Here is an 11016-nt window from a genome sequence, read left to right on the forward strand (position 1 = left end):
TTGGTATTCACTGGAAGTTGTGCCTGCTTACAGTTGGACTGAATTTAGGCCATTAATTCAGTCTTCAGAGTGTTTTCCTTACATGTACATTAAGAAGCACATCCAAAAAACACAAGAAACTGTAGCTTTCATCTTCAGTTGTCCCCATAGGTCTCTGGACATGTCAAGTGAGGCCTCTATTACTTTGTCTGGTCCACTTCCATTCTAATAAGGCTAATAACTATAGCAAATGTTAAGTGTCCCAGCTATAATGACCACATGCCATCTGTTCTATATTGTACTTGCTCATGCCTTTTAGATTATAACCTTTTTGAGGGAGAGACTTTGTTATTTGTTCAGCACACAGATCTGGCTTTGGTCCCATAGGCTACATGGAACCATGCAACACATGCTTACTAGTCACATTCCCAATTACCCATGTTTAGTCCATTGTGACTCCAGCACCAATAGTCATAGAAATTATTGGGATAGCTGCTCCATTAGGAAGGTGCAATTCAGCTCCCACTTCAGCCTTCCTAGTTCATATAGAGGGTGGTCAGCAGAAGCTATGAAATCTTGCAAACTGAAGAAGGGAATCACCACAGCCTTGGGGGATGAAGCCATGTGGGAGTGGGTGGGTGAAAGGTCATGGGTACGTTTTGGATGAAGGGACAGGTAACAGTGGGTTGGCAGCTCATAGTCTCAGTTCCATACTCTGCCCATTAGGGTCTAGGGTTGCTTTATTTTAATAGGTAGAGAACTGAGAACATCTTAGGTAGTTTAGACCAGAGGTCCCCAAAGTGTGGGGCACACACCCTGAGGGGGGGCATGGCGAGGCCCAGGCCAGCCCCATGGGGAGGCGGGGGAGGAAGGGGGAGCACCATCCAGCCCCTCCCTCCCCCGCTTTGCTTTGGTCCAGCCCCCAGCCATGTCCCCAGCTCCCAGCCCCGCGCACACCTGACCCCGTCCCCAGCCTTGATGGCTGGCTGTGGCTCTGTTCCTGGCCTGGAGCTGAGGCTGGCGAGCAAGGCTGGGGGTGGAGCCGCACCTGCCCATGAGCCTGGCTGCTGGCCCCCACCACAGCCCAGTTGTGGCTCCATGCCAACCCCTGTCCATGCCTCCCCACCATCAGTCGCAGCCCTGCTCCCGGCTCAGAGGGGCAGGAGGGACACAAGGGAAAGGGGGGCGCGACCCCCAAATGTTTGGGGACCACTGGTTTAGATGGACTAGAGTGTGGCAATGAGAAGAGCTTAGGCTGTCAGCTCCACGTAGAACAAATAGTTATTTGCATGGTTTTGGATGCAATTTCTGTGTGGGGAGATTGACAGAGAAACCACTTGTGATTCTCAGTTTTGTGTTTAGGTGGGGACTGGCTTTTGTAGCAAGCTATTCAAATGTATTGCCGCAGCAGCATTTTCTTTTCCCATGCCTCTCCAAAATGCATAATCTCTGACACCCATATAAGGAACTTGCTTCTCAGATAATGCTAATACACCCACAATATACTGCCCTGGGTGAGCAGATTACTCAGGTGGCTGACTCACTGACATAGGAGAGAATGAAGGGTACATGTTGCATCTTCTGTATTGACTTGCTTATCCTTTATTTTGTTCAGCTGGAGATAGTGCTCAGTGCAGTGAAGTGTTATTTTGATCCATTTTTCCTGACTTTCCTATGGTGAAGTTCCTTCTCTGTTGTCCAGATCACAATTTATTTATTGGTGTGTTTATGAAGCAGTATTGTTTGTGGTAGTATCTAGACAGCGGAATGGATATACCAGAATAGCAAGTTATGAATACAAAAGGCACACACAGCTGTTAGTAACAATGACCACTCCTGGGCCTCAGCAGGGTCACAGATCTGTTATAGATCATTCTGGTACAAGCCCAGGAGTCCACACGCTGCTAACTGTAGCAGAACTCAGTGGAAAAAACGACATACCACACACTGAACTAATTGTGATAAGAAAACTTTGTAACATTAAAAAAAAAAAAAAGTAAGAGAAAAATCCAACATTGTTTAAAAATTCGGAGGGCCCAACCCCAAAGTCTTTACTCAGGAAAAATTGTCACGCAAGTCAAAGGGAATTCTGGCTGGGTAAGAGTTCTGTAAAAACTGACTAAGGCGTTCAGGGTTAAGGGTGAAATTTACCTCTGTACAGAGGATCTGCATAATGCCCCGTGTCTCACTTAGGCCCCAACATAAAAACTTGAGTGGAATTTAAGTGATGCATGAACTTTGTGCACAGCCCTCTGCAATGGGATGAATTTCACTGCTGCTGCCCAATGCAGCTACCAATTAAATCAATAAAAATCTCTACATTGTCTTCACTGGGAGCTGGACTGGACACTTGGTTCTGAATTTCTAAATCCAATTTGTAATGATTTGACTAGGTGGTAGGGGCTATCTTGATAGACAGTCCCTTCTCTCCAGTCTTCAGAGTGACTATAGGTTTCTGTCATGATTTAACTGAGATGCCCCTTCTAATTTTACCTTTAAAAAAACCAAACAATAGGTTTTTGTGGCTCTTAATCTAGTGTTGATTTTAAAAGCAAACGTATAGAGCTGCATGTGATAAATCCACAAAGAAGAAAAAAAGTAATATACCTTGTTTACAAATGGTCCTTGACTCTTAAAATATTGTTTAGTCCAGGACATAGAAATAGGAATTACAATAGTTTAGAAAAAAAATCATTTAGAAAACCCAAGGCTTGTAGGTGTAGGTTGTGACGGGTTGCCCCCCTTAAAGGTGCCACCTGATACACTGGGATACCACTGAGCCCACCTGTTCCTCCAGCCTGGGCCCCCTTTATCCTGTCTTGCTGAGCTAGGCTCTTAAGCCGCCTCAAGCACACCCACAGGCAGGGCCACACCCAGCTGCAGAAAGACACAGACACTGAGATCAGCTCTGGGAAGACTCATTTTAAGGGACTTGCCCCAGCACTCAGGTGCCCACCTCCCTTGGAGAGCAGACCCAAAGGTATATTGTCTTGCGTTGTATAGAAAGAGCTGCACAGCACAAGCTCATAAGAATTCGCCCTCTCTCTCAATGTGAAGAGAGCTATACACAGCCTCTTGCCCCCCCTCAGATATGGATTGCACAAACTGGGTTATGTTATAAACAAGAAATAAGTTTATTAACTACAAAATACAGATTTTAAGTGATTATAAGGGATAGCAAACAGAACAAAGCAGATTACTAAGCAAATAAAACAAAACGTGCATACTATGCTTAAGATCTTAAAGAGACTAGTTTCAAGAAGTAATTTCTCATCCTAAATATTATTTTAGGCAAGTTGCAGAGTTTCTGTAGCTTAGAGTTCAGCTTGGACTCACCCCTGCCTTTCTCTTCAGGTTAGTTCCTTTGTCCCTCCAGGCATAGGCGCCGACTCCGTGGGCTGGAGCACCCATGGGGAAAAATTAGTGGGTGCCCTGCACCCACCGGCAGCCAACCTCCCCTCCCCACCCCCTCGCCCCACCTCACCTCCGCTCTGCCTCCTCCCTTGTAGCAAGCTCTGGGAGGGAGGGGGGAGGAGCAGGAACGTGGCACGCTCAGGGGAGGAGGCAGGGAAGAGGGGGGAGCGGGGCCGGGATTTGGGGAAGGATTTGGAATAGGGGCAGGGACTTTGGGGAAGGGGTTGGAATGGGGGCGGGGAAGGGGTGGAGTCGGGGCAGGGCCCAGGGCAGGGAGGGTTGAGCACCCACCAGCACAAGCAGAAGTCGGCGCCTATGCCTCCAGGTAATTTCGGCAATTTTTCTTCTTGGGTAGGCAATGGAGGGGAGTCCTGTTTGCCTTCCTCCCCAGCCTTAAATATGATTTACATAATGCAGGAATCTTTTGTTTCCCAAACTTGACCTCCCCCTACTGTTAGTGGAAAATTACTAGAAGTCTATGATAGTGTTTAGTACCAGGTGACAGGACCACCTGACCTAGTAGTGTCACAGCTATGTCCCAGGACAACTCTCAGGAAGGAGAGAGATTAGATTCTTCATAGTCTTGCTGTTTCTTCCGAACGACCCATCAAGGCTGATGTCCTGTTGTCTGGTGGGTGTCTCCCAAATACCCACCCAGTTGTGATTGTTACATAGCCAATATTCGTAACTTCAGATACAGAAATGATACATGCATACAAATTGGATAATCACATTCAGTTAATCATAACCTTTCCAATATCTTACATGAGCCATGTTGCATAAAGTATATCTTGGTTATGCCATATTCATATCATAACCATATTTCTATGAAGACTATGCGGTGTAATGTCACATAGGTAATACTTATTACAGGATTCATTTAAAAATAAAATAGGTCAACTTTCAGGAGTCAGATTCTATTCATCAGGCCATGGAAACAGTGAAAGGTAGGGCAAGTGAAATGCTGGGGCTGTTGAAACAGACATAGTAATTAAACACAGAGATGCAGAGATGAAAGGGGAACTGCATGGAAAGATGTGAAAATGAAGTCTGTTACAGATGTGGACTGGAGTTTCTCTCCATTAGTTCTGTTTACAGTGGAACATGAGGCTCTCTACCAGTCAGAAAAAAATACAGAAAGGAGGATCAAAGGAAAAGTCAATAGATAGTAAAGAGGTCAAGAGGAAACCTCCCTAAAATAATTATCCAGCAGCCTAATTCATGGTTTGTTTTTGGGTTTTTTTTTCAGAATAATGGATGAGTTTTAACACTCAGGGTAAAAAATCCTGATCTTGTGAGTAAGGAGACTTCAGGAGTAAGTCAGGTGTGGAGAACTTCTCTCTTTATTGCCAGCAGTGACCTCACTGATAAGTTCTGTGCAGAAACTGTTTCTCCTCTACTCCACAGTTTGCTCAGCTGCACCAAATTCACAAGCATAAAAGCCTAACTAAAAATTACCTGCAAAACATCACCACGTGTCTTAGATTTTATAGAGTGCTATTGCCACAGAAAGCATTTACAGGATTTTACTTCATGTTCTAAGTGCTGACTGAGGTGCATCACCCTTACTCACAAGTGTAATCCTTACACGCAAAAAGAATCTCATTGATTTATAAGGTGCTTAGGTATCATGATTACGGTCACAGTGTTCTTGGCTACATCATGGTTTTGCCGCAAGGGAAGGAGGAGAGTTGCACACGGGAAGGCAGATTGTGTCTATCCCTGCCGCAGCCTGTTTCCTGGGGCACTAGTTAAACTACAGTAGGAGGCACACTGGAGGATAGAGCCAACGCTCTCCCCATTCCTCACAAGGTTCTACCCATATGCAGAGTGGAGAGGGGATATAGCAGCTCTGCGAGGCGTCTCCCTGCTTTGCTACCCACCATATGGATAGCCCGTACAGAGGCCTAAAGGGATGCCTTGTGCCTCCTAATTTCTTTGCAAAACCATGCAAGCCAGGCCACAGTTTTGCCCACTTTGAGAAACTAGACAGATTAGACAGAGAGTCACGTGAATAAGGTTTTCCAAGATCATGCCTGAGACGTTTGTGGGCAAACCCCTGAGTTAAAGCGTGTCTGCAAGAAAGTATAATGAAATGATATCTGCAGAAGTTGATCAGTTTTATAGTGTTATCAGTGTGGGACTGATGTAGGAGATTATTGATTAAATTTTAGATTGTGGCTATAACACGGGCTCATATACAAATGATCCAGTACAAAATCATCATATACAAATCACCAAAAAGTAAAAAAAAAAATTGTTTTGACAAATGTCAACTACATACTAACATGCCAAGTGTCCAAAATCAAAGCAAAGGTATAAATATAGCTCCCACACTTCTCAAGCAGGCAGAAGACTGAGTAATCAGATGGGCTTTGCATCACGTCCCAAAAGTTAACCAGCTGGGGAAATACATTCCAGAGCTGCTGCTCCTCCTCACTGAAATGTTCCTGCCTACAGATGTTCAGATCTAGGGGCGACAGCAGAGACACAGAACATTTGAAAGTGAGTAGGAGACATATCTGACTCAAAGTTCAGGCTCAGAACCAATTTACAGCAATGGGTAAAGATCCTGCCTACGCTGGGGGATTGAGTGTGAGGGTGAGTCACCTGATATCAGTTGTGTCCAGGCTCAAGGCAAAAGGCCACTTATGCCCATTGTCACTGCTGCTGGTTGAAAAGGTAGATGGGGAAAATCACATTTTGGGAAGTATAGCATGCTACTGCTGTTCCTTCCAATCACAGCACTGATAAGGAGTAAGAGACAAGCAGACAATCTGCAAGAAAGAACAGTTGCATTGACAAAGACAAGCATTTTTGCTATAAGAATTAAAATGATCACATAGATCTAGGAAAAGTACATGTACCAATGTCAATGTAGGTACAAAATCAGTCTGACAGGCCCAAATCACAAAGCTGGATTTGACCGTGGGGAAGTTTGGAGATGTACATCACAGTTGGATCCGCATCCTACAGTGGGTCAAACCAACATTTACAGTGACTGCTTGCCTGTTTTGGCAGATGCAAAAACCAGTTATGCAAACTAGAGGAGCTAATTATTTTTAAATAGAAAATTAGGAGAGCTTCACATATGTATTGACGGTAGGACTATTCCTCTCTCAAGATCAAACTTTCGGTTGCTTCAATTAATGGGCACATCCACATCTTTTTTGCACACACAAAAATCTCACAGTTTTGTAGGTCCTAGAGGAGGCCAGCTGAAAATTAAACCTTAAGGGTGAACTCCTATCTCAACTGATGTCAATGGGAGTTTTCTCTTGTTTTTTTTAACAAGGTCAGGATTTCCCGCACAAATGTTTAAAAGTTGGTCTTTAAAGTTCATGTTCTGCTGCGTACTGTTGGTGAGATGCTTATGCTTGGTCTATCTCAGAAAACTTTAATTGATTTAAAATCTACTTAGTTACCAGCTCAAACCCTGATTACAGATGTGTTTCAACCAGTTTAAATTGCATTTAAACTGATTTTGTTTAATGCACATTAAGCATAGTGCATTTTAACCTAGACAAGTCCTTAGAGAATTAAAAAAAGTAAATCAAAACAAGTTTTAAAAAAAAGGGTAAATCACAATGACTTTTTTTTCTCCAGATCATTATTGTATAGTTTGCATAGGAGGATGTTTGCAAACATTACACTCAGGCAACTTGCTGGAACTTTTACCATGAGCATTTTTCTAAAGAGGCGTTACAAAAGCAGAGGTAGTATCATCAGCAATAGAGCATGTGAGTCCCACAGTATGGAAGCAGCACTCTCTCAGATCTTCCCAGTAACATTTCTGAGACTCTCCAGACCCACTCTCCTTTATCTTTAATGGATCCCTTCTTCATTTGCACTGATGCATTTCGAATGTATGCTTCCAAAACAAGGCACATGGGAGGCATTTAAAGTAGATTTCCTGAAAGGGAAAAGAACAAAGGGCATGTCAGGTTCCATTTTGATTTGCATGACAAATTCACTGTGCAGTGTTCTGGTGGGTCAGGCTGAGCTCGCCTGCCACGCACTGCGTTTGTTACTTTGGTATGAAAGCTTTTGACAGTCCACAATGTTAATTGTTCTAAGGATCATTTTGTTAGGGTAGGGGTGCTTTTATTTGTATCCTTAATCTATTTAGGTGAAGGGAGGGCTATTTGAGGAAATGAAAAAAACTATTTCAAACTCCTTCTCACCGTTTATGAAAATAGTCCTGTCAGGTCATCATCAGCATTTTAAATCTCATTACTGCTCTGTGTGTATGTGGTTTTGGCAGTGAAATGTTGAGTCCCCAAACTAAAAACTTTGGGATTCTGTTGTTTTGGTGCACACCATTCTTCCTTTCGTTGAGTCCCACAGCAATGGGTCATGCAGAGTTGTTTGTGCTTTGCCTGTATGCTCCTATCAGATGATATTGTGGTACTTTGACAAGTTCTAACAAGGGCATTAATGGCCCCAGGGGCATTGCTGGCCACATATTGTTACTCTTGTGTGGATAGAACAAGAATAACTTTCACATCTGTCAAAGATCTGATGGTAAGATGTATGATCTGGCCTCAGGATGACTGAATTCTTCTGGAGACACACTTCATGGTAGAGACTGCGGTTAGCCCCAGTGGCATGTTTTCTTACTTTTAGGAGGCATATGTGTGTGTATCTGAATAGCACTGATTCGACTCACTTGTGTAAGGGTTGGTAGGCTTGTGGCACATATTAGTATTTGAGCCAGGATCAGAATTCAGGAGTGCCTCACTTCCAAACCCATAATAAAGCTTTTAGACTGTACCATTCCTCATTTAAGACTTTGCCAAGTATGAAGCAAACCTGTTTGTTCTATCAAGATTCAAAAAATACACAGGAATCAAAATGTTGTTTTAACTACTAATAAATACAAAAACAAACATCTTTGCCAGCATCCACCAGTAATTCGGAGGCTATTCACTGGCATTTTTCTAATATTAACATCATTGAATGGTGAAGGTCTTAATTTAGTATTAGCAGCCTGGCAGCAAATGTTGATCCCCCACAAAATGTTTTTAGGGCTTAGGATGGTCAGTCAAAAAGTTTCAAGAGACAACTCTTTGTTGTTTTCATTTGTGTCTCTGCTTCACTTTTATCACTGTTATTTCAACAAATGGCAAGCTCAAGGTTTTATGAAATGGAGGAACAGGGAATCAAAAATAGAATTTTCATGAGGTTTCCAGGTAACAGAGGAGAATGGCTGCATTGTAAGCTTTGAACTCCCACACTGAATGTTGGTCTGTTCTCATTTTCATGCTGCTGTCTGAGTGCACAGTAGCAGATATGTTCTAAATTCAGATTGTTTTTATATTGTAAAGCCAGGGTATTGTATGCACAAAATAACATAAAGAAATCATAGATAAACAATTGAGTGTAGTCATTCCAATTACTTATTCATTCATATACTAATACTAAATCATTTTCCATGTCAAATTCAGTGCTGTTCTAAGTACAATTCCACTGAAATCAATGGACATTCACCAGGCATAATTTGGCCCAATATCTTTCAAGCACTTTACAAACATGAATAGATGAATTATCAGACCACCATTGGAGACAGACATTATTACCTCCCAAATATGGAAAAGGGTTTAAGGGCCTGCTTTAGTGAGGTGCCGAGGACCTACAATTTCAGCTGAAGTGAACAGATCTTAAGTGATTATCGAAAACTACATTAGCAAAGCCAGGATTAGAATTCAGTGGTTGTAGTTTCAATCCCACGATCAGAGCACACTTCTCCCTAACATGTTCCTGTTCCACTGTTTTTTTAAATAGTGTCAATTTTCTGTGTTTATCCGTTACTTAGAGGGACAAGTTTTGTCTGACTCTCTCCCCACTAAGAACATATTTTTACCATTAAAATTACTAATATTGAAAAAAACCCTGTGAAACAAAGTTGTAACAGACACAAAAAATTAAAGACCAAGAACTAAGGACCATCACAAACCTCATCACTGTGCATTTCTTTGATCTAGCCTTGTCAAACATAAACACATAGCAACCACAGGTATATTGGGGGGGTGGAGGGGGAATCTACCAAACCAAGACACTCCACTGCACATGCTTCTCCCCCAGGGGAAAGGATAAGAAACCAAATACATGACAGATGCTTTCTCCCATGCTGTTTCTCACTCTTGGGAGAAGCTTCAAGCTTCCTGTAAACATCCACAAAACTAACTCATTATCCTCCTTCAAATCCCTCCTTAAAACTCTTCTTTGTCAAGATGCCTACAAAAAACTTGACAATGGTTAGGGCTGCTGGTGTGGTGAGAGTACTGCCTATCATGCTGACCAATATTGTTTCTTTGTACTCCTCATTGGTCTGTCTGTATCCATCTGTTCTCTTTTGTCTTATACTTAGATTATACGCTCTTTGGAGCAGGGACTTTTTGCTCTGTGTTTGTACAGCACCTAACACAATGGGATCTTGGTCCATTACTGGGGCTTATAGGTGTTACCATAATACAAATAAATAATAACAATAATTAATACATTACTGGAAGGGTCACAGAGACTATGTTGCTGAGCGAGGTAAAAGAACATATATAGAATAGAAACATCCAGTACTTTTTACAATAGTTGTCATTTTTTATTTTTCTATACTCACCAATAACTCAGGGCCCAAATCAGTCCCCAGTTATAGCCCTTTAGGCCACTCCAGTGGAATAAAAAGGGCAGACGGTTCCTTGGCCAGATATGGTTGGCAGAGCATGGATGCAGGTATCAGGGGTGTGCCAAGGATGGGGTGATTTGAAGTAGGGCAGGGATATAGACCGAGCACCTGGAATTTGGGAGGCACTAAGGTGGCATAAGGTGTAATGTGAAGCTCAGAATCTGTCTCCTAACACTGTGTATGCTTGATCCTTCTGCTGACATCAGTGATGCTGGTTCACACACAAGGAAGCAAAAGCAGCAAGCCCTCTGGCGTATCTGGCACACACAAAAATTCTGATCACCCAGGCTGTAGACATTTAAAACCGGAGCTGGGATACTGCAGTTTAAATTCTCACTCACTGGTGGACGATTTCTTTATTTTGCATTAATTTTAAGGGAGTATTTTTTTTCTTTTAAAACACCTCACTCTTTATGCTGAAGGATCTAGCTGTGTTTTGTCTCACTAAGAACAGAGGTTAGTCAGAGAAACATGGGCCCTATTTCCACCACTGTCACTGACTCATTGGGGTGCCTTGGGGAAATCAGCTCACCTCTGTGTACCTCAGATTCTGGCTCTGTAAAAGGCAGGTAAGAATGCTCCCTCTCTAAATCCTCCCTGCTTTGCAAATCACTTTCACCCTTGGATGAAAAATTCTATGGGTTAAACTGTAACTGTCCAGTATCTGCTCTAAGTAAGGGGCAGCAGATATCTACACTGCCACAAGAACAGACCAGGGACTGAACTGTGACTCAGAGAGTTACAATTCCTCTGCAGAAGTTTATCCCATTTTGTGGAGCAGTTTTTTGCCTCCTTGTTTACCCAGCCAGCTATGTTGGCTGGCAAGTATGGGGGTAGAAGGGAAATACAGCCAGGGATCCTCTGATTTGTTTCACCTCTCTGCATCTTGCCTGCCCACTTGTTTACAGATAGAGTATCTCCTTTCCATAGCTGGAGTTATG

Source organism: Natator depressus, chromosome 14 (genome assembly GCF_965152275.1).
Source record: "Natator depressus isolate rNatDep1 chromosome 14, rNatDep2.hap1, whole genome shotgun sequence".
Taxonomy (NCBI): domain Eukaryota; kingdom Metazoa; phylum Chordata; order Testudines; family Cheloniidae; genus Natator; species Natator depressus.